The 25,271-nt window shown below is 46.9% G+C and overlaps 1 protein-coding gene and 1 pseudogene across 1 annotated transcript in view; both read left to right on the top strand.

Annotated features, from left to right (window-relative positions):
• Positions 1–25,271, top strand: part of LOC144763051 (uncharacterized) — a 115,842-nt pseudogene that overhangs the window by 72,692 nt on the left and 17,879 nt on the right.
• The window catches only part of LOC144763050 (uncharacterized), a 324,683-nt gene continuing 318,887 nt past the window's right edge, over positions 19,476–25,271 (top strand). Inside the window, exon 1 of the mRNA XM_078648359.1 lies at positions 19,476–19,572. The gene's annotated coding sequence lies outside the window, so the exon portion shown is untranslated. The remainder of the gene's footprint in view (positions 19,573–25,271) is intronic.

Here is a 25,271-nt window from a genome sequence, read left to right as displayed (position 1 = left end):
CGGGCCGGGACCAGGGGCCACAGACTCTGCCCTTCCTCTGGTTTATACTTCAGCTCAACTCTCTGCACATCTTGCTACCTCCCTAACGTGGACTACTTGGTGGCCCGATCACTCAATCTTTCCGTACCTCTCACCGTAGTCCTTATGTATCGTCCCCCTCAAGCCATGCCTTCATATGTAGCTACTCTACAGGATCTTTTGGCCACGTTGGTGGTCAATAACTCTTCGGTTCTCCTGCTTGGCGACTTCAACTTTTGGCCGGGTGACCCCAGGGAAGATCTGTCTTCTAAAGACTTTTCTGCTACCCTTCATTGTTTGAACTTCTCATCCCATGTCTCGGCCCCCACCCATGTCCAGGGCCATATCCTGGACCAAATCTGGTCATCACGCTGTGACGTTTCATCCCCCTCTATACTCCCTTGTGTCTGGTCGGACCACTCTATTATATCATTTTCCATTCACTTGGGTTCGGCCGACAAGCTCCCTCTTCCCAAAAATATTCTGGCTCGTAGTTGGAACCAGACTGACCTTAACTCTCTTTCGCTCTCCTTGGCTTCCTCAGCTCCTGATCTTACGATCTCTCTTTGGATCCTCAGGCAGACGCTATTAGTATCTGGCTTTCTTCTTCCTGCGATCAGGCCGCCCCGCTCAAGAGGGTCAAAGCCGTCCGCCCATATGACGCGCACAAATGGTTCACCATTGAGCTTAGAGCTCTTAAACTCGATCTCAGGCGGTCGGAACGTCATTGGAGACGGAACTACTGTCCCACTCTCCGCGCTAAATACAGATTCCTCCTCAATGATTATAAAAGATCGATCCTCGCGGCTAAAACTAAATACTTCACCGAGAGAGTTGCCCTCTCTGCCAATAAATCTCGAGAAATCTTTTCTTTGGTTCATAATCTTGCTACCTCTGACCGCACTAGCACTAGTCTCGTCCCATCTCAGATCCTCTGCTCCTCACTTAATGACTATTTTTTTTATAAGATCGCCAACATAAAGGCTAATATCCCCACTGTGCTTCAACCTGGTTTCCCCTGCTCCCTCCCCTTGCCCTCCTCCTTTCTGGATCATTTTCCACCTATCTCTCTGGAGCTATTCCTTAACCTGCTTGTAAAGGTCAAGTCTGGTTCTCCTGCGGACTGTGCTCCTGCACGGATTCTTAGAACTCTCTTCACTAGCTGCCCCGCCCCTCCTCTCGCCCTTCTTAACGATTCTCTGGCCCTGGGTTCTGTCCCTTCATCTTTCAAATCTGCTATAGTTCTTCCCATTCTTAAAAAAACTGGTCTGGATCCCTAACTTCTTTTCAATTTTAGGCCTATCTCTCTTCTCCCTTATCTGGGCAAGATCCTTGAAAGCTACGTCACATCTTGTCTGTCCACCTACATCGAGGAGAACCACCTCCTTGCCTCCCATCAGGCGGGTTTTCGCCCAGGCCACTCCACGGAGACAGTGGTCCTCGCGGTCCTGGACGAACTCAAGGGGAAAGCTGACATCAACCTCCCCCAAGCTCTGGTCCTCCTCGATTTGTCCGCTGCGTTTGACACGGTCGACCATTCCATCCTTCTCGACCGTGTCAGCGCATTGGGCATCCGGGGCGCCGCCTTTTCTTGATTTGCGTCCTTTCTTCAAGGTAGGTCCCAAGCGGTCCACCTCTCAGGTTTCTCCGCTCCCCCTCGCTTGACTACCTGTGGGGTCCCCCAAGGCTCTTCCCTTTCCCCACTTCTTTTCAATCTTTATATCCACCCTCTTATCAGCTCTCTTCTCGAGCTGGGGGTCTCTGTGTATAACTACACGGATGACCTCCAGCTCGTCTTCGATCTCTCCTCCCCTTCTGATTCCCTCCCTAAGTTCTGTTCCACCTTAGTTTTCATATCCGAGTGGATGAGCATCAATCACTTGAAGCTCAATCCGGAAAAGACGGAGCTTGTCCTCACGGGTGGTCCTTCAAACCCTTGGTCCTCGGTTCACTGGCCCCCTTCCTTCGGTTCCCCCCCTTCACCGGTTTCCTCTGTTCGGACTCTGGGCATCAAGGTCAGTCATGACCTGTCCATGCATGCCCAAATTAGCTCCGTCGTGTCCTCTTGTTTTTTGTCCCTCCGGCTCATCCGTAAGATTTCCCGGTTTTTCTCTGCGGACGCCCTCAAAACCATTGTCATGGCTCTTATCACCTCCCGCCTTGACTATGGGAATGGCCTGAACGTGGGCATACCCGCTTATGAAACCCGCCGCCTTCAGGCCATTCAAAATCAGGCAGCCCGCCTCATTCTCCGTCTCCCCAAATCTTCCCACATTACCCCTTCACTCAAGTCCCTTCATTGGCTCCCTGTGCGCCTTAGATCTTTTTTCAAATTGGCCTGTTTGGCCTTTCGGGCGCACACCCGCTCAGCTCCTCTCTTTATCAGATCTCTCATCACTCCTCACGCCCCCAGCCGCACTCTCCGTTCCTCTTCTCTCTCCCTTCTGCATGTCCCCCGCTTCCGCAAATCCAGAACAGGGGGCACCCGATTTTCGGTTCTGGCCCCCCGGTTCTGGAACAGTCTCCCTCTTTCAATTCGTTCTATCCCCATCTATACCCATTTCCGTAAAGCTCTCAAAACTTTCTTGTTCTCCCAGGCGTTTCCCTGCTAGTCTCCCTGGGTCCCCTCTGTGAGTCTGGTCTAGTCCCCAGCGCCAGGAAGCCGCTTGGCCACAGTGCGCTTAATCAAGTACTTTTTTTCCTTTCATTTCATTTCATTGTATAAGTTTTTCAAGCATTTTCCCTGGGGCTGCTAGTAAGGAGATCGGGTGGAGATTGCTAAGGTCCTCAGGGGCACCATTGGGTTTTTTCTTCAGGGGGAGAAGTCTGGCGTGTTTCCAACACTCGGGAAACACCCCTGACGCAATGGACATGTTCCAAATGTGTAGGAGTGTGGTAACAATTGAACCTGACATCATATGCCACTGCTTGGGAGGGCAGGGATCATCCGGAGCCCCTGACTTACATTTTTTTATTTCCTCCAGTGCCTCAGAAAAAGAGATAGAGTGGAATTGAACTAGGGTCAGGGAGGGTGTGCTGTCATCAACAGAGTCCGCCATTACTGTGGGGCCAGGATTAGTGAAGGAATCATAAACTTTCAAAATGTTATTGTCGAAGACGTCCGAGATGTCTTCTCAGAGTCTCTCAGACGGGGTGACTTATGTCTCAATGACTCTCGGTTTAAAAAAGGATTGGACAATCTTAAAGACTTCTTTGCTCGATTGCTCAGCTTGCTGGATGGAAGTAGCAATGAAGAGTTTTTTGGCCTGTTTTATAGATTCATGAAGTTCACAGAGGGCTTTCTTATAGCAAATCTTAGCTGATTCACAATAATTTACCCGCCAAACGTGCTCCAGTCTCTTGCAGTGGCTCTTTTCTGCCATCAACTCTGTTGAGAACCAGGGGGCGGAAGGTGATTCTCTACGTGACATGGAGAGTTTAGCTGGAGCGATGGCCTCCACCGTTTTACCTATCCAGAGATTCATCGCCGCCGCGTCTGTATTTGCATCTGTGGTCAGAGCTGGAGGATCAATTGCCAAGGCAGGGCCTAGGGTGTCTGCTGATAAGTTCTTCCATTGCCTGTGCACAAAGGAGCGTCTGCCATTAGCCTGGTTGCAAGAAGGCAGTGTAATTGAGAAGGAGATCAGAAAGTGATCAGACCAGAGCAGTGGCTGTGGGGTTTTAGCAGTCGTATCCTGAATATTGGAGAAAATCAAATCCAACGTGTGACCTGCCCTGTGCGTGGGTCCAGTAATAATTTGTGTTAGATTGGCTGCTTTCAAAGTTGTCATTAGTTGAACAGCCTGGGACATTGAAATCACCAACTACTATGTAGTGGGGGTGAGCTAGAGAACTCTGGACAATAAGGTCCATGAGTTCGCATGTACTGACTGAAGTGCAGTCCGGGGGTCTATAAACAATCAGCCCGGCTAACGATAATTGTGGGTTGATTTGCAAGCAGAAGTATAACCCCTCAACACCTGTTATAGAGGTGGGTGTAGAGGACGTTAACGTGTATTTTTCCTTAAAAATGAGAGCCACCCCTCCGCCCCTTCTGTCATCCTCTCTGTTCGAGAAACTCATTTTAAAGCCAAACAGAACAGCCAGGGCAATAGCGGCCAGGTTGTCTTCATTCAACCACGTTTCTGTGAGAAATAGGGCGTCCCACTCTGAATCCGCCAGCGTGCCTTGGGAGGGATCTGCAATTCAATAGGCCAGCCCTGGATATTGTCTCCGAGGAGCCATCTGTAGATTTAGTTTTTGATTTTAAGTTTGGGTTGACTGTCATAGAGACATCACATAGTGCCTTGCCACAATTCAAGCACACCCGCGGTAATTCAGCGTTAAACAAGTTAGTCCTGGACGCCTCACATAGCTTAGCTGTGTTCATCGCCAATAGTTCAGACCTAGTCCAAAAGACCCTCTTAATATCCCTGCACTCACCGGCAGTATGGCTGGCGCTGGTCGCGGACCGGTCGCGGTTGGGCGCAGACGGGCTTGCCTTTGGCGCGCCATCGGCGCGGCCGTGCCCCAATCTCCCAATTATGGGAGGAGGGACCCGGAAGTGAGGCGAGAGAGGGGGAGGAGTCACGTCCCTCTGTTCAACCGGTACCAGCAGCCGTGACTGACCGGGGACCGACGGAAATCAGGGTAAGTGGAAGGGGGATGTGCAAAATTGAGCAAAGCACACACAGTTTATCATAAAAACACTACATCAAAGATTAAAAGCAGTTCTCCGACAAGGATAAGAGCAGTTATTAAATCAACCAGTCTCTCTCTTTAAAAAGGATGCCTCTAGTCACCAGCGCGGTGCTTGCGCTACTCCCAACCAGCGCGGCCGGGCTCCCCTCACGTTTTATCTGTAATGAGGGGGAAGAGTCGCGTCCCTCTGTTCAACCGGCACCAGAATGCTTCCTTCCAGCTGAGGGATTCAGGACGGCAGTTACTGCCCTCACACTGTCACGCTTGGACTACTGTAACAGCCTGTACCTGAATTTGAGAAAGAAGCATGAATACAGACTACAGTTGGTTCAAAACGCGGCAGCAAGACTTCTGCTAGGGATCCCTAGATATGTATCAGTACGTGATGGTCTTAGGCAACTACATTGGTTGCCGGTATCCAAACGTGCTCAGTTTAAAGCTATGTGCACAGTCTTTAAAGCGCTGAAGGGCATTGGTCCAGAGTTTTTGAGCAGTTGTATAAAGTGGTATGTGCCGGGCAGAGTGCTTCGATCAGCTGAAGGCAGATTAGTCGCGGTGCCACGAGTAAAAAAGGCCAGATGGGGAGGAAAAAGCTTCTCCTTCTGTGCTGCAAAAGCCTGGAACAATCTGCCGGGGCATCTCAGAAATGCCTCAGAGCTACTTTCATTTCGAAAGGGGCTTAAAAAAAACTTGGTTCTTTATGGAGAAGTCTCCCCGTCTTGTTCAGGAGTCAGTAGGCAGCGCTAGGACACCTTTGGGCATAAGTGCGCTTTATAAGCTCATAAATAAATAAGTGACAGCCTAGTAGAAGCGAGGCCCCCATCCAAACACAGCTGAGCATGAATTATATGAGAAAGTGAGAAAGACGTGCTAGCAACCGAGACCTGGGGCAGAACAAGGCAGCACCACCCACCGGGCTACACCTCACATGATCATACCAGGGCTTGAACATGTCGGTTCCAGTGTGACTCTTTCTGCTGTACCCCCCCTGGAAAACTAGATGTAAATTATATCGATAATGGCTTACATTTGGGTTTTCTGTTTTAAATCATTACATTTTAGATTTCTTTACGAGCCTTAGGAGACCAAGAGCAGCGAGCTATACAGGCTCAGTCAGGGCTGTAAAATAAATTATATTTTCAAGCATCCACTGCCATTTAAATGGCACAGCTCCGCCCTCCGTGGCACCAGTCTGACGAGAGCAGCCAGTGAGCAGAGCTACAGGCTCAGTCAGGCTCAACATTTAAATGCAATTTCCAAAAAGTAATTCAGACCTGAGCGGGCCACGGCTACGACGAGTCTCCAGCAGTCTCTTTGCAATGAAGATTGTCTGTGCAGTCTCTCTGTGATGAAGACTGTGGGATGTCCATTCGGTCCAGTCGCTACAGGCACCAATTAACGGGCGGCACAGGCAGCAATGTGAGCAGTGCATGCAAGCAAACCAAAGAAACATAACTGCCCCTCTTTTGCGCCGTGGCCCACCTCACGAGTGACTACTTCCTGTCTCCACGCCCGGTAAATTGACACAATGTATATTGTTGCAGTCACTTGACGCCATGTCAGGTGAATGTAGCCCCGATGTAAATGCTAAGCCCGATGCGTGGTACTTGGCAGGACTGCAAGGGAAGGGCGTTAAACTGACTGCAGGCAGCCACTTCACACCATGTGGAGCAGTCATCCAGTCAATGAATCCACCATTGGAAACATGGGCAGATTTCACTGTCTCTGCCATTTCACTTGTGAGCTGGTGACACCTGGATGAATGTAGCACCTACCTGTAGGGATAGGGTGGCCGGGTGCTTGGCCTGCCAAGGTATCGGGGCTTCACATTATCAGTTCTGGGGATTCATGTAATGAAACGGTGCACTCTGGGAGCTCTATTCTTGTTCCGTTCAGTTGCACCCACCGATGTCATGCATTCTCAGCTACCATGAAAGTATGGGATATTACTTACACCCGTGCGTTTTTATCCATTGTTAAGTATTCGCCGGGAGCCATAAAATAATTCTGTCCCACAGAGCAGGTGTCCCGGCCGTGGAGCAGGTGTGATCAGCAGTGTGGCAAGGCAGCCGAGCCCCATGATTCCGGTGCTGCCCGCTAACCATTGAGCAGCCAGCCTTCACCTTCAATTTCATTACAAAATGTAACTCCTGGCGCGCACCCTGTCAGTAGGACTTGACGTTGGGTCCCCACACAGCGCCACGGCCAAGTTGACACACATAACTTATCTGCGGCAGCACGGCAGGGCAGATCAAATGTAACATTGTGGCACAGGGAGCAGAGCACCTCGGATCTTTAACTGTTACATACTGAGCCTGCTGCCAAGTGAAGTCTGCTGTGGCCCGGGCCGAGCGCACAGCACACAGGTGTCAGAGGCGCCAGCGCGCGCGCTAGCATCTGGCGTAGGCTAATTAGAGCAGAGACCGCCAACCTTGTGCTATAATAGTGACCACATCAGGCAAGATCACATTAGTGGCCACCCCATGCTAGATTACTCACAGTGATCACTTCAGTACATTCGGCAGGACTGCCAGCAGGAAAGTAAAAAAGCCTTTTCAGATTGGAATTCCTCCATAAGGTTAATATGACATCCATAGCTGCCCCTGCCCCTAGCACCAAGGTAGTAATATCAGTAATACTGTATGATTTATCACTCAGATAGTAGCTTTACATATATTTTGGACATTCAGACATTTTTGTCCCCAAACATTAACTTATGAGTTCTAAAAACACACACTTTTTTGTCTTAAATACACACATTTGGTCTGTAGATATCAATTCAACAAGGCAAAATGTTCCAATTTAGTAGGCTGGGATGCACATAAGAGAGCTACTTCTATCTTGTTGGAGAGCTTCCAGTAGCTCACAAGCTACTAGTTGGAGAAGCCTGTTTTACAGACTTTTGCATTAATTATTGTTTGCTTTGTGCACGGACATTGTAGGATAAACATAGTGTATATGAGATTCCCCATGCTGTGGGTATGCCACGGAACAATACTATTCACTTGTATTACTTTTGCCCAGGACCACTTCTGACCAAAGGGGGTCAATCACTAGTACAATACATGCCCACTGCAGCGCATGACCAACACCTCACCAAGACCTGCCCTTCTGAAGAAAACAAAGTATGAAACATATCAAAGTTGGCCAAGCCCTCGGCTAAAACTTGTCATGCAAGAAAGCACTCTACAGTGAGTAAAAGATGTGTTTGCTTACATGTAGCATCATGCATTGGAAATGGCTAGGACAGTCTTGCCAGAACCAGTGTGCAACTCAATACCTTGTTAATATTTTGAGCTCATGGTGCTTACGGTTTGTCCTAGGCCAGTCATCGCTGACTGGCACTGGGTTCATCCACAGAGACTTACTTAGTTCTTAGTTTTAAGCCTCAGATTCTACATGAAAGCACATTTATGCTGAAACATAACAAAATAAATACACATATCCCAGAAAAGTAGGCTGCTCTAAAAGTATCTACAATACTGAATTTAGTAAGAAGTCATTTGTGTAGGTCAGTGCAGTAGATCAGTTTGCCACGATCCCTGAAGAATCAGGGTTGTCATGTTCAGTGGTTGCCAGAACCTACCTGCACCACTGTAGAATAGAGGCGGTTGGCAGTGGCACTGTAGAGCTAGCTGGTCTAACGGCTGACATATCCTGTGGGGGTTTCGGAAGCGGTAGGGACACTAAGCCCTCAGTTTAGGTCGTCCAAAAGACGCAGGTCCTGGGGGATTCCTAGGAACTACACGACAAGATGTCTTACGAGGTGATTAGACAAGTGAATACCAAGTCTGTTACAGCACATAAGCATGACACACTTTCAAGTCATACGCAGCACTTTATTAAACAATCTGAAGGAATATCCTGTACTATGAGTAAATATGACATGATGAAGAATGGTAGATGCGGGGAGCCTACACAGAAAGTAAATGGGCACAGGGTTAAGGGAGGAAATATTATGGTTATTTTGGTTATTATGATTTGCACAGTGTGCTATTGTCTAAGGCAACAATACTTTGACTAACCTTTTATTTATTTTGAGAATTTGTAAAGCGCGATTGTCACCATTGCAGGCATCCTGGCGCTGAAAGATCAGAGGAGACGGTAGTAGAGAAACACAGGGAGTGAGAGCTTACAGGCGGGCTAACAGGGGAATAACCAAGTTTTAATCCTTTTTCTAAACGGGAGGAGTTCATTGAGGTGCCTAATCTCGATAGGGAGAGTGTTCCAGAGTTTGGCAGCTGCCACGTCGAAGGATCTACCTCCGGCTCTGATTTTCCTGAATCTGGGTACAACTACCAGTTTGGCATCAGAGGATCGAAGCTGTCTGGTTGGAGTGTACCAGGCGAATTTAGATTGTAAGGGGCAGGGTCAGTGCCATGGAGAGCCCTAAAGACAATACAGAGGGCCTTAAACTGAATCCTCTGTCTTATAGGAAGCCAGTGCAATTTTGCCAAGGCGGACGGTCCATGAGATCTTCTCGGAAGCCCCAGAGCCAGCTTAGCAGCTGCAGATTGGACCCTATGGAGCATGTCCAGCAGGAACTCAGATATGTAATCAATAATATGAAATGACAGTGCAATTTAGAGAAATAATTAGATTGTGATGCTGAGTGCTAGTGGGTTAAATAACAAATTTAAGGCTAGTACAATAGATTTATGGCTAAGAGGACCCTCCCCGGATGCAGTATTGATTCAGGAAACACACTAGATTGAGAAAAAGGAACCAGATTTCAAAATGTTCACGCAATGGGCCGGATATCAAGTGTTTATCATGTGCAAATGCAACAGAACAGGGGGTGTCACTGTATGTGAGAAAGCATTTCCCCCTACAAGTTACTTTTCCCAAACAGATACGGAAAGCAGATGGGCTTATATTTTAGTGGATTTCTTAATAACAAAAGGATTAGGGCTAGGCGGCTCTGTTCTGAAGTGGCTGTCATCGTACCTGTCTAATCGCACCCAGCAAGTCTTTACCCCTCCCTTCACTTCCTCTGCCAGGCCACTTAAATGGGGAGTCCCACAGGGTTCTTCCCTTAGCCCGCTTTTGTTTAATGTTTATTTCACCCCTTTGGCTAAGCTGATCTCCCAGACTGGGATCAAATCTACATCTTATGCTGATGACATCCAGCTACTTTTCACGTTCGATACCCCTTCTGCATCTGCTTTTGACCCGCTGAAATCCTGCCTAAGAGACATTTCCAACTGGATGGATGCTAATTCCCTCCATCTCAACGCAGGAAAAACGGAGATTCTGTTTTTCAACTCTCCTTCCCCCTTGGATGACAGCCTGTGGTGGCCTGAAGACTTGTGCCAGGCCCCCACGCCTAAAAACTCGGTGAAAAACCTAGGAGTACGCTGGGATACCCATCTCAGCTTCGATACCCAGGTACAAACAGTCGCAGCCTCATGCTTTGCCAAAATCAGAACAATCAAACGGCTTATTAACTATCTGCCGGAGGAATGCCGCAAGACTGTGATCCAGGCATTAATCATATCCCATCTTGATTATGCCAATGCCCTTTATCTTGGTATCACAGCAGGCCTGTGTTACAAATTGCAGACGGTTCAAAACGCCGCCGCCCGGCTGGTGGAGAGAATTCCTGCCAGACATCATATCTCCCCTCACCTCCGTAAACTGCATTGGCTACCCATTGCGAAAAGATGCGTATTTAAAGCAATGACTCTGGCATTTCGTGCATCTAAAGGCAATGGGTCGGCCCATCTGAAAAATACTCTTCGCCCTTATGCCAAATCCAGGGCACTACGCTCCAACTCCTTATTTTTCCTTGAAACTCCCCGATTTAAGCGTTCCCGTGCTGGTGGAAAAACCTTTGAGGTCTGTGCTACCAAGCACTGGAATAAGCTTCCGTTAGCTCTTCGCACATGCCAGACAGAACCAGTATTTCATAAATCCCTTAAAACCCTTCTTTTTTCCTCCTAGTTTGGTACCTCCGACCTGTCCCTCTAGTTCTCAGAGTCTCCCAGCGCCGGGATGCCCCGTTGGGGCCGCTGTGCGCTTTACAAAACACACTAATAATAATAATAATAATTATGATGGCTACAATATACGCCCCAATAACTGGTATTCCAACCCCAATTATAGATTTAGATGAGGTCCTACCTAATATCCCAGGTTTTTTTATTGTAGGGGGGGGTTTCCTTTTCTTCGATAGCTGGAGGTGGATTCATTCACAGGGAAACATAGACAAATTAAACCCACAATGGCAGTAGCCATTTCAGAAGGTAAGCAAGGGCTAGGTTTATGGAGGGAAAAGTTCCCGTATAAACGGGAATACTCATGTTACTCAGGCAGGCATATGTCAGCAGCCAGACTCTCTACACAAAATCGCAGCTAAAAACATACTCTCATGTGTGAAATGCTTTGTCAGATCATGCCTTAGTAAAAATGGAGGAAGCAGGAATTAAGGTAAAAAGACTGATGATGTAAGTTGGACATTTAACAAAGTGAATCTCGAAGATCAGGAATGGTGCAAAGATATGGAGATATAGACAGTTAATTATTTTAAAATAAATAATAACTTAACTAATATTGAAATTGTATGGGAGGCTTATAAGGCCATGATATGTGGATATATTACATCGAAAGAGATTGTAAAGAAGAGGAAAAAGTCGATATTAAGGGCCGAGCTTGAAACAGAACTAAATCAGGCATGTTTAAAAGTACAATGCTCAGCAACAAAAGCTAACAAATGCTTACTTCGGAAAGCCAGAATATGCATGCAAGAGTATTATGATGAACAAGGATACACAACTAAAAACATATATTTACAAAAGGTATTTGAAAAGAGCGAGTATGGGGGTAAGCAACTGGCTTGGCAGACAAGAGATCGCCCAGAGAAAAATAAGATAATATCAATAATAGATCCAGAGACAAAGACAAGTATCAAAGACCCTGAAGAAATTCAGAAGTAATCTTTTAAGCATTATAAAGCAATATATGGTACCCAACATCAAAGGGATATAAGAGCACTTACTGAATTTTTAGTTAAGCTAGAAATCCCAAGGCTGAAAGAAAACCAACGTAGGACGTAGGTGTTCAGCAGCGAGTACCTGCTGGGCCCCTGAAGGGAATGATTGAAGCGACGCAGTCAGATTTGAAGGAGAAAGACCTCAAACGCATTTCTCGACAAGAAATAATCTCCAATAATGGGAACTGTACTTAGTAACATGACTGCAAGGAGGAGAGTAAACCTCCGAGCGTGATTGAATTGTACAAAGTGGCGCCCTTCATTTCATTTTATCACGGGGCAGTAAACTCGCGCTTCCCTCAAAAGTGCATTGATTGAAAACAAGCACTGGCCGCACCCGCGCCTTGCGTTTAAAGTTAAAACAAGCAACAAGGAGGGGCAGGACAGCAAGCACTCCCCTGAGGACGACTTCTTCCGCCGGCGGTCGGGGGGAAATGGCAGAACAAAAGCGCCACCATTTTCGCAATTCGGGGGGGTGTTTTTTTGCTGAGTGACAGATGACGTCACTGATTAAAACATTTTTAAAAACACGCCCCCGAATCTGCTCAAGCCGGAGCTAGAACCGAGTGACGCCCCTCTTCTCCAATTGATTTAGAGGAGTGGGTAACCCAATAAACCCTTGCGGGATCGGGCAAGCAATATATGTTTAAAGAAAAGTTCCAGCAAGGGATTTAAAAAAAAAAAAAATTTGTTACAATGATATGATACAGTCTATATTACTTAAGACTTTTAGACCGAAACAATCAGCCACTGTTGTGACAATTAATTTTTTACTTGAGACCTTACACAGGCTACCACACTAGCCTTGAAAAATTCACCAGAAGAAATGGTAGGTCTATTCAACAAATGAAGTTAGAAAAGTAATAAGAAGCAACACAGGAAATTATTTGTAAGAAACTTGTTATTTATCTCTTCAAATCAGATTCAAATTATGAAAGGGTTCATGTTAAGAAATAATGCACAAAAATCTTAAGTATAAGGAAACGATAAAATCAATCCATCAATACATAAGAGAAAGTCTAGTCTGTAAATGAAAAAGAGAATGACTTCTTTTAGAAATAAACAGAAAGTCAGATGCAGATGTAGACATAGACTGTGGTGTCGACGTTTCGGTCTCACAAGTTTAATCCAAAGACCATCATCAGGACGATAAACTTTTAAATGCAGTATGAATGACCCTCATAGTAAAAATGGAGAAAGCACAGAGGATATTTTGAAAGTACAGTTCGACTTGTACCCTTAGGGATTCCACAATTTATCCCTTGGTTTATGATCCACGTATTGATCCAGATATGTAACTTAGTTCTTGATTAAAGGTCCAACTGTGTTATGGAAGTAACAGACGCTCCGGCTCGTCAGAAATCAGGTCAAAGGTTCGCCTTTGACCTGATTTCTGACGAGCCGGAGCGTCTGTTACTTCCATAACACAGTTGGACCGTTAATCAAGAACTAAGTTACATATCTGGATCAATACGTGGATCATAAACCAAGGGATAAATTGTGGAATCCCTAAGGGTACAAGTCGAACTGTACTTTCAAAATATCCTCTGTGCTTTCTCCATTTTTACTATGAGGGTCATTCATACTGCATTTAAAAGTTTATCGTCCTGATGATGGTCTTTGGATTAAACGTGTGAGACCGAAACGTCGACACCACAGTCTATGTCTACATCTGCCTCTTCTCCAATGGCTGGCCAGCATTTACGAGGCCAGCCAATGGAGAAGAGGGGCGGGTTCAAGCCCCCATACTAAACAAAATTAAATCTTCGGCTCCGCCCACTGCTTCGCAGTGCGACAGTAGCCTCGACCTAAAAAGTCAGATATAAGACTCTGCAATGGTATATAAAACGAAAGGCACAGATATTCAAGCACTGCAAAATCCCAGTGATTAATGGTGTAACTAAATTGACGGCTGTGTATGTGGGGGTTCGCCACCTAGTGGAAAAGAAATGCAAATCAGTCTTGACCCAGTGCCTCATGGGAACAGTCCAGACCTAACTGCCAAGCCAGGTCCTCCCTGGTTGGGTCTAAACTGGGGTGGCATGGTGAGCAAAAGAATGATGGATTTAACCCAGATCTCTTGACTGGGGTGAATGTATGATTTATTCAGCATTCCACCCATCATTTGTTTGCATAGCACTTTTCACCCTAAGTGTGATGGGTATGCCCAGACATGGATCCCTTTCTCACTGTGCCACTGGATTCAAGCTAGCCTGGCTGATAAAGGGTAATACCCAGAACAGGTCCCAGGATGCTTGTTTCCGGTCCAGGTAGGACCTGGCTTGGCAGGTCGGTCTGGACTGTTCCAATGAGGCACAGGGTCAAGACTGATTTGCATATGATTGGGTCTAAACTGGGGTAGCATGGCGAGCAAAAGAACAATGGATTTAACCCAGATCTCTTGACTGGGGGTGAATGTATGATTTATTCAGCATTCCGACCATCATTTATTTGCGTAGCACTATGCACGAAAGCTAGGCAAAATGCTAAACTCATCGCTCACAATCTAAGGCCAGATTAACATCGTATCTTCCGCCTGCTTCAACACCCTTCGTATACTCTGAAAAGCTTTCAGATAGATCCCATCCGAATCCAGAAAAAGGGTCATGCGCGCCCTCATCAGTAGCAGACTGGACTACGGCAATGCTCTCTATGACAGAATCTACAAGAAACGACTCTGTTAAATGCAGAACGCCCAGAACGCCACAGTCAGACTGATCCTAGACATCACCTGTCGCAACCACATCACCCAACACCTCCGAGATCGCCACTGGCTCCCCATTCAATGAAGAATAACCTTCAAGCTCCTCCCCCACCCATACAAGACCCTCCAGAACTTCGGACAATCATACTTAAACAACCGCCTCGTTTTCCACGCACCCAAGAGACACTTCCGATCACCTGACCTCTCTCTGGCCACCGTCCCACGCATCTACAAAACCAGGACTGGAGGAAAGGCCTTCTCCTACCTCACAGCCAAGACCTGGAACACCTTCCCACTTCACCTCCGGCCCATCCCTACACTGCTTCTGTTCAGCAAGGACCTCAAAACCTGGGTCTTTGGATGACCCCAGCACTCAGCGGAGCCATCCCCCCTCCCCCAGCACCTTGAGACCCTTGTGGTGGAGTAGCTGCGCTTTGATGGAGCAAGGTTGCGCATGAAAAGCAACTTGCTCGGACTCAGCCCTCTCTAAATAACTTGTAAACCTACTAAACTACATGTTTTGTCTTATTAATATTCCACCACGTGACATTTTTAGTATCTAGGGGAAGCTTGCCTATGTGCTTTTACTAACCGTAATCCTTTTGCATTATTATGGGTGCCACAACGCAGGATCTGTTCTGCGCATGCGTCAGTCATACTCATGTGACATGATGTACCTTTCGCTTGAGGGGAAAACTTTGCTTCTGCGCACTAGAACTTAAAATGGGTTCTCTATGTCATAACCTGATAATGCTTGCTTTGCTGCTTTCACTAAATTGTTCATTCTGCTTAACCCCTAACGCTATAGTTAAAATTATGTAATGGGAATAGAGTAGAGATAAGTGGTCTACAGAACATTCATTTATTCTTTGTTCTAAAACTGTTTGTTTTCTATTTTTACATGTATCACATTTCGGGCCGTCATGAAATCCCACTGTACCCATTTTGGACATGCGCAGAAGAAACCAAGAAAGCCCAAGTCATGGCATTGAAGGAGTGCCAGGGACAGTCTTGACTGAGATGCGCCTGGGAAGATGACCTGCTAAACTCTCAAAAGGAAGTTATATTATAACATTGTTAAAGTTCTGCGAGGGGTTTGTGAGTATTCAGAAATGTATTGGCGCACAACAGGTAGTGGTTGGGTCAAGAGAAATGTTAGCTTATGGTTGGTGCAACTGGATCAGAGAGAACCCTAAACTCTGAAAAACAGGGGAGGGGGAAATCCTTCCCTGTGGTTAATTATAAGCAAAGTCCGATGCACACAACAAGTCAGTGTGATATGAATGATCACCCATAAATGATAAGGATGGAGTCACATAGATGTGTTCTTTTTGTGTCGTTTTATTGGAATGCATATATTAGGAACATGAGACCAGCCGACACGTGTTTCGTCAAGCAGGGTGTTAACCCGTGACTCTTCAGGGTTGTTAAGAAGTCGTGAGAGGCATCCCTCCCCCCGCAACCCCCCCCGCCACCCCTCCTCGCGAGTACTGTTTGAATGGTTTTAATTAACTGTGAATAAATTAGCACTGGGCAGTGAGTGAATGCTACACTCACGGAGCAATGCACGCACACTACAATCATTGATAATTCCTCTGTACCCCTTGCACTCGGTCTTGGGGGCACACTTTAGTTACTGGGCAGCGCGTGTACTCTACTCATAAAGCAGTAGGCGTCGACTGCTGTCACCGGACTGCACGTATTCGTTTATTACTGCACTACCGCTGGCAGTGAGTGCACATTCAGATTACTGGCCAGCCCTTTAACCGAGGGACAATGCGCTTCACTCGCTGTGCATTATGTGTGCACTGGTAGCTGCAGCGCGTGGACTCTATAATCGCTCGCTCGTACTGGTGTTCTGGCGCCGGTCCCCTGTGAGGCAGACTGTATTTATGGCAGAATTCAATGCTCAAGCCTTAATGTGGAAGAGATGTCTGGGTTGGGAGCGTGTTCAGGCAGCGCTAGGAAGGATCCTAACAGAAATAGTGACACAAACCCCAAATACCTCCCGGGGGTGAGCTTCTACCTCTGGGCACGAACAGCTCACGTCACTTCTTTGTTCCTCTTGGGTACAAACCTGCCAGACAGCAAATCCCTTATTACTAGAAAGCGGATAATAAATCCCTGGGGCAGCGATTTCAGCCAAGACCCATAAAAAGCATCACTGACAATAGAGCATGTGGCGGGTCTGATATGAGAATAAAGCTTGCAAACGAACGAAATTAAATTTGGGCAGAGCGCGAGCAGGCGCATTGACCCATGGTTCAATTCTGGCTGCTGCATCTAAACCCACTTTCCTTTGCAGTGCAGGCTGTTGCAGTGACGAACATCCTACATTAACAACACCAGTGTCTGTAGGGGGGGCTGCTTGCATTCTTGGGTTTGTGCTGAGCACCCCCAGCTGCTCAGAGGCCCCAGCTGATGTGGTGTTATGTACAGGAGTCTGCACCAGGCAATGTCGGGCCTACACAGGCTGAAAGACATGAAACCTATTGAGTGTAGTGCATTGAAGGGTGAGTGATGTCTGTGTGAGTGCAGGGTGAGCAGTGCGCCTGTGTGAGTCCAGGGTGAGTGATATCTGTGTGAGTATAGGGTGAGCAGTGTGCCTGTGTGAGTCCTGGGTGAGTGATGTCTGTGTGAGGGCAGGGTCAGCAGTGTGCCTGTGTGAGTGATGTCTGTGACAGTGCAGGGTCGGTGATGTCTGTGTGAGCGCAGGGTGAGCAGTGTGCCTGTGTGAGTCCAGGGTGAGTGATGTCTGTGTGAGTGCAGGTTGAGCAGTGTGCCTGTGTGAGTCCAGAGTGAGTGATGTGGATGGGTGAATGCTGGCTTAGTGATGTGTCAGGGAAGGGTGAGTAATGGGTCTATGAGTGTAGGGTGACTGTGCCTATGCGAATGCAGGGAGAGAGATGTATCTGTGCAAGTGCAAAGAGACTTCTCTGGCTACTCCCAGAGATGTATTGGCCAAGATATCTCTTTCTCAAATGTGCTTGAGAATGCACCATTTGCCCACTCTTTTTTCAAAATGTTCTCGTGGGAGAACCCCTGAATCCCCCATAGGTGTTTGGGCCTTGCTCGCTGCGCGCGCTCGCCACAGTGCAGTATTTACGCCCACCAATTTCAAATGTCACCAGTCGCCCCTGCCCAACGCACTCAATAGGCAATCGTGAGCAGAGGTGCTGGCCGAGCACTCTGTCAGAAAAATCGATAGTAATTTCGGTGTTTCTAAGGGAGAAGATTTGATGACCCAATTGGGGTTCGACTGTTAGCTGTAGAGAGGGTTGTAACGCTGGCGGAGCAACTTTAGCTGTGGGTGTCGGTCTTAACCTATGGTGGTATTGTCCTGATCCAATTTGGCTTTACCTGACCTGATTCTGGTCTGCACCTGTTTTATCCTGGTGGCACCTGTATATTCGTGGTTCTGTCCTTTATCCCAGCCCGTTGCCAGGGTTGGTCTTCACACTATTTTAGGTAAATATAAATAAATGTGGGTATGTTATCGTCTGTCATACCTTTTCTCTTCCCTACCTTTGTTTAAATGGCAAAATTACGTTTCACAACATCTTTGCATATTATTGCTTTCATCATTATCTTCCTAATTGAAAGAGCTTTGATCTTGCATATTTGGACTGTGACATTTAATAATTTTCATAGATAAAGATTTGAAATCTTCCCTGAGTTTGTGGTTATTTAAGGTAAATTAAGTATTATTTTTCTACCTATTTTCTTGCTAACTCCCTTGATCCCTTAGGACTTTAGGTACCGATGATAAGGATTGGTAAGACAATGGTATAGGTCCTAAAACGAAATTCATAAATCACTGATTAGAGTTGACGCCAAGGTCACCTGGTGGTTATTAGGCTTAGTCATGCGTATGGGCCCAGGTGAGGATGGTAAGACTAGCCGGGTGACCTGCGCGCTCTATCAGCTTCACCAACCTCTGATTGATTGATCACCTGCTCCCTGATCACCTCCTGCCCCTCCCCACCCAGGGGGCCCCATAGAATCCTTTACCCCTGCCCCCACCCCAGGGGGCCCCATAGAATCCTTTACCTCTGTCCCTCCCCCCAGGGGGCCCAATAGAATCCTTCACCTCTGCCCCCCCCAAGGGGGCCCAATAGAATCCTTCACCTCTGCCCCCCCCAGGGGGCCCAATAGAATCCTTCACCTCTGCCCCTCCCACCCCGGGGGCCCATAGAATCCTTCACCTCTGCCCCCCTGCCCCTCCCCACCCCAGGGGGGGCCATAGAATCCTTCACCTCTGCCCCCCCCAGGGGGCCCCATAGAATCCTTCACCTCTGCCCCCCCCAGGGGGCCCCATAGAATCGTTTACCTCTGCCCCTCCCCCCCAGGGGGCCCCATAGAATCCTTCACCTCTGCCCCCACCCCAGGGGGCCCAATAGAATCCTTCACCTCTGCCCCCCCCAGGGGGCCCCATAGAATCCTTCACCCCTGCCCCTCCCCCCCCCCAAGGGGCCCCATAGAATCCTTCACCCCTGCCCCTCCCCCCCCCCCAAGGGGCCCATAGAATCCTTCACCTCTGCCCCCGACCCCCCTGGGTGTCCAGTGACCCCCCTCAGCCTGGCTCTGGTTCAGCCCTCACTGGTGCTCGTCAAATCCCATAAACACAAACAGTGATGACGCTGCACTCACCCCTGACCCGGGGATCCTGCTCTGACTGCGGCGAACATGGGGTCAGGGGTCAGCTGTCAGGACAACACACAGGTCCCTCAGCGCATGCGCAGACCCCTACAGGAAGCAGTCAGAGTGTCATACTGGTCGCACTGCGCATGCGGAGACCCCGGCGAGCCTCTTTCAAGGTGTCATACAGGCCGTGCTGCGCATGCGCAGGCCCTTAAACAGAGGTTTCCCTCTCAACTTGTAACTGAAGGTGTGCGCATGCGCAGTTATTAACAGTCGATCTTTTCACAAACGCGTAACCGCCGTTGCGCATGCGCAGATCTACACTCACTACCTGCACTGAGCTCTCTTCCCCATAAATACGTAGCCAGTGGGTGGCGCATGCGCAGATCCGCATTCACGACCTCCGGAAGTGACGTCCTCCGTGGCTGCAGCCAAGAAGTGCCCTCGCAGACAGTGGAGCTGCAGCCCCGGGGGCGCCTCGAAGCGGAGGCTTCATCTGCAGGCGCTGTGAGGCCTGGTGAGTCAGAGGGGGGGTGAGGAGGGGGAGGCTAAGGAGGGGGCTGGGGGGGAGTCTCGTCCATGTTCCCCCCTCCCTGTCATCGACCCTCAGCATTGACCCCTCAGACCCTGTGTCTCCTCCTCCTCGAGGCTCCTCGAGGCTCCTCGAGGCTTTTGCAAGAAAGAGTTCATCAGCCATTCGTGAATTCTGTATCTATGTCCTCAGAGCACAGGCCCTGAACAAGCATTGACAAAACCAATAGCTGTCACCCATGCACAATCTCCTGGCTTTGCCAATGTTTGTTTAATGCTTGTAAAAGAGAGGAGATCTGCTGAATTGCTCAAATGGAACGGCAGATCATTCCAGGCCTTAGATGCGCAGGCGATGAAACTCCTAGCTCCCCAACGGGCTCTTTTAAATATAGGAACTAGGACTTGTCCTGCTCCTGTGGACCGAAGAGTCCTTCCTGGAACATACCATTTGAATCTTTGACTCAGATGGTCGGGCCTATTCCATTGAGGGCTTTAAATGCCATACAGAGGCCCATAAAGCGTACCCTTTCTTTCACAGGGAGCCAGTGTAGTTGTATTAGTTCTTTTTTGACAATATTTAGGTGTCCCTGTCAACAACCTGGCCGCCGTGTTTTGCACGATCTGAAGCTTGTTAATGTGCTGTTTTTGGGCGTTCAGACAGACGCTGTTGCAATAATCCAGACGGGCCATAACAAGTGCCGTGGCCACCGTCCTGAGACTTTCTTCTGGAAGATAAAGCTTTATTTTTCTTATGATTCTGAGTATCAGAAAACAAGCTGACACCACCGTGCTTATGTGGTCACTAAACGTAAGTTTGTTATGCACGAACACCCACAGATTTGTTGCTTTCCCGGTGGGGGCAGGGCAAATACCAAAATCTTCTGGTCACGACTCTGGTGTCCATAGGTGTGGGTTATTCCTGAATATGATGACCTCTGTTTTGCTTGAATTTAGTTTCAAGCAGTTGGTCGACATCCAATCCTGAGATGGCTTTCATACAATCATGAAAACGTGCCCCAGTTTCTTTTTCCTCCACATCTCTAAGATATAGCACAATTTGAGTGTCGTCTGCATAGGAGGTGAGTTGGAAGCCAAAGGATCTTATCAAACATGCCAGAGTTATCATGTACATATTAAAAAGTGTTGGGCTCAACGATGAGCCGTGAGGCACCCCACAAGAATCAGGAAACGGCTTTGACTTGTTGTCTAGATCGACTGTTTGTGTTCTTTCAGCTAGAAAGGACTACAGGAGGTTCCAAGCATCAACCTGTACCCCTGCTTCAGACAGCCGGTCCATCGGAACTTCATGATGGACCGTGTCAAAGGCCGCTGACAAATCTAGCATAATCAGTATTGCCTTGCCTCCACAGTCCAAGGCCTCCCTCAGTTCCTCTGTAGATTTAATTAAAGCCAGCTCCGTGCTGTGTTCACCTCTAAACCTGTATTGAGATTGGTCGAGTAGGTTATTGATTTGGATAAATACACTGAGCTGGGAATTCATAGCTTTTTCAGCATTTTTTGCAAGAAGCGGAAGCCATGAAATTGGCCTATAACTACTTGGGTCCTTAGGAACCAGAGTTGTTTTTTTTAATGGGGGGAGTATAGAGGCCTTCTTTCAGTCCCTGGGAAATATGCCGGTGGTGAATATGGTGTTGAGCAAAGGGGTAAGAGCTTACCCTTTGACTTCCGGAATTAATTTCAATACAAACGCCGGACATGGGTCCATGGAAGACCCTGATCGAATAGAGTTCAAAAGTTTGATTGACTCTTATATTTCTAGCAATAAGAATTTATCTAAAACTGGTGTAGGGTGGGTCTATTAGGTTCTATTTTAGGTGGCTGCACTTTTTCACCTTTTTGGGCTAAAGTGAATGTAGAAAAAATACATTCCACCTTTTGTTGGAAAAAAGGAGCACATTTTTCGCACAATTCAGGACTACTTAAGCTCTTAGGGGCTGGTGCGGCAAGTTTAGTAATCGTTTTAAAGAGTTCTTTGAAATTGGACTTAGCTTGAGAAATTTGTTCTGTAAAAACTTCTTTTTTGTTTCCAGCAATAGTTCCTTATAGATTCTGAGACTTTGCTTATAAATTTCTATATCCTTACTTTTATACCCTTTCCTCCATGCCCATTCTAATATTTTACAGGCTGTTTCAGGTTTAAAAAAATCATCTGAGTACCAGGAATCTGAGGGTTGGGCCCGTTTATGGGTTCAATGTTTAACCGGAACTACTTTATTGCATGCTGTGTCTATCTAATCTGTATAGGCCGACGTAGCCTCGTCCACCCGAGAGGGGAGAGGGCACATGGTTCTCTTCAGTGCTCCTTCTAATGCTAAACAATCTACATTTTTTCAGGCTCTTTTTGCAATCTTCCTTATGGGTTCAGGTCTGGGTTGAAGGCCTTTTGAATCCTTCAGGTCAAATAAAATGGCACTGTGATCGGACCACGACAATGGAAGTACCACAGTGTCAGCATATTACAGGACTGTATTGTATATGGATAGCTCAGTAGGTTAATGCGCCTCCGGCAAAGAGTCTGCCATCATATTACAGGACTGTATTTTATATGGAGAGCTCAGTGGGTTAATGTACCTCCTGCAGAGAGTCTGGCAGCATATTACACGACTGTATTTTATATGGTTAGCTCAGTCAGTGGGTTAATGTACCTCCTGCAGAGAGTCTACCAGCATATTACAGGACTGTATTTTATATGGGTAGCTCAGTTGGTTAATGTGCCTCCTGCTGAGAGTCTGCCAGCATATTACAAGACTGTATTTTATATGGATAGTTCAGTGGGTTAATGTGCCTCCTGCAAAGAGTCTGTCAGCGTATTACAGGACTGTATTTTATACGGATAGCGCAGTGGGTTAATGCGCCTCCTGCAGAGAGTCTGTCAGCATACTACAGGACGGTATTTTATATAGATAGCGCAGTGGGTTAATGCGCCTCCTGCAGAGAGTCTATCAGCATACTACAGGACTGTATTTTATATGGATAGCTCAGTGGGTTAATGCGCCTCCTGCAGAGAGTCTGCCAGCATACTACCAGACTGTATTTTATATGGGTAGCTCAGTAGGTTAATGCGCCTCCTGCACAGAGTCGGCTGCATATTACAGGACTGTATTTTATATGGATAGTTCAGTGGGTTAACGCGCCTCCTGCCTAGAGTCTGCCAGCATATTACAGGACTGTATTTTATATTGATAGCTCAGTAGGTTATTGCACCTCCTGCAGACAGTCTGCTACATATTACAGGACTGTATTTTATAAGGATATCTCAGTGGGTTAATGTGCCTGCTGCAGAGAGTCTGTCAGCATATTACAGGACTGTATTTTATATGGATAGCTCAGTAGGTTATTGCACCTCCTGTGAGGAGTCTGTCAGCATATTACAGGACTGTATTTTATATGGATAGTTCAGTGTGTTAATGCGCCTCCTGACTAGGATCTGCCAGCATATTACAGGACTGTATTTTATATGGCGAGCTCAGTGGGTTAATGCGCCTCCTGCAGAGAGTCTGCCAGCATATTACAGGACTGTATTTTATATGGATAGCTCAGTGGGTTAATGCGCCTCCTGCAGAGAGTCTGCTGCATATTACAGGACTGTATTTTATACGGAAAGCTCAGTGGGTTAATGAGCCTCCTGCAGAAAGTCTGTCAGCATCTTACAGGACTGTATTTTATATGGGTAGCTCAGTAGGTTAATGCGCCTCCTGTAAAGAGTCTGTCAGCATATTACAGGACTGTATTTTATATGGATAGTTCAGTGGGTTAATGTGCCTCTTGCACAGAGTGTCTGTCAGCATATTACAGGACTATATTTTATATGGATAGTTCAGTGGGTTAAAGCGCCTCCAGCAGAGAGTCTGCCAGCATATTACAGGACTGTATTTTATATGGATAGCTCAGTGGGTTAATGCGCCTCCTGCACAGAGTCGGCTGCATATTACAGGACTGTATTTTATAGGGATAGCTCAGTGGGTTATTGTGCCTCCTGCTGAGAGTCTGCCAGCATATTACAAGACTGTATTTTATATGGATAGCAGGGCTCTACAAATCTAAAAAATCTCACTTGACCTGCAAGTCGAGTGAGTACTTTTCTACTCGACCTAACAGCAATGCACTCGACCCACAATTGATCGTATAATGGACTTTTTTCAAAACATTTGCAGCGCCAACAACCTAGGAACTAATTAACTAACTAATTAAAAAATATAACTTGAAGTTCGTACAAACTACAATACTGGGTTAATATACATTTGCTTTCAATAAAACAATGATGGTTCCAATATACATTTTTAACTGCATCAGATCTGTAACTCTCACTGTGTGGCACTCTCAGATTCGCACAAAAGCACTCCAATTTGAAATGCGCTCAGCATCTAATCAATGGAACTGAACGATGTGCAACACCAGTGCAGCTTATGAAATAACTGACTCACTATTGAGACTCACTAGTCTGCTCTTGAGTATTGCGGGTTCTAATGGGGGACGGAGGGTTATAATACCTGTTCAATAAAACTAAACTTTAGGTCTGCCTGACGCTTCCCCCTCCCAAAGCCTAACTCTGGGCCTAAACTTACCTTTTGGGGGGAAACTGGGTGGTAATTAGTGGTCACACAATCTGCACAATCCGCACCTTAGCCTAGGTGATGGTGACACTGTCTTGCGTGCAAAATCAAGCAATGAAGGTGAGGAAACATAAACTATACCCGCATAGTAAACCTGTTCTAGGAATGCAACTTGCATAGCAGTATAAACTCGGGGAAGAGACATTTAATTTCCACCTTCGGACGTTTATAAAAGAGTGCAAGTAACCCTACGGTGCAACACAGCCAAATCAAACTCTCCACGTCATTGGCAAGCAAACCTTTTTTAAACAGTGAGAGCGGGCACAGCACAGACAGTCCGACCTGTAAACAAATATTTGCACAATGGTCTCTCAGGCTTGACAACGTAGGGCGGTCACCAGGCAATTAGAGTGAGCATTAGAGTTTGTCTCTGCCCACATGTTGGGAGCCAATAATTACATGATGTTTTCAGACAATGTGCCTGCACCAAAAAGTGTTTTTTTGCTCTACACAGAGTGTCAGTGCAACTACTGTTCTACTACCGCATTGTCATTCTATATATGCAGCATAATCTGCCAATTTGCACATAACTTTACAGATTCATTAAAACATTCATTTTCAACTCACAGTTGCACAAATAATATATTGAATCTTATTTAAGACCAAAGGAAAAAATTCAATCAGTGCAGCGTACCTAGGCAGCTAATTACCAAATCAAGCAATGAAGATGAGGGAAACATATCGTAAATTTACCCCAATATGACCTAAGATCATGAAACTGCACAGCACTAGAAATGGAAGGGCACAGTACCATCAAGCATCCAGTAACTCACAGTGATCCCCACGAAGATGATGATAAGTCTCCGGTGTCTTGGCTCATCTTACTTTCTGGAGAAGGAGGGGGGGAGAGAGATGACACCCTTTCAACTGCCCTCCAAGAGCATGAGAGACGCGGGAGTGATGCCTTGATGTCCGACAAGCATACTTGGGACTGCTAGCTAGGGACATCATCGCGCACACGCTTGGGGACGGTAAATTATCACGCATTGTACCTTTGAGGGTGCATTACTGTTTCTCTCACACGGGGGTCAAAGCCAATAATTCCCTCCAC

Source organism: Lissotriton helveticus, chromosome 6, assembly GCF_964261635.1.
Source record: "Lissotriton helveticus chromosome 6, aLisHel1.1, whole genome shotgun sequence".
NCBI classification, from domain to species: Eukaryota; Metazoa; Chordata; class Amphibia; order Caudata; family Salamandridae; genus Lissotriton; species Lissotriton helveticus.
This window is presented reverse-complemented; position numbering and strand designations above follow the sequence as displayed.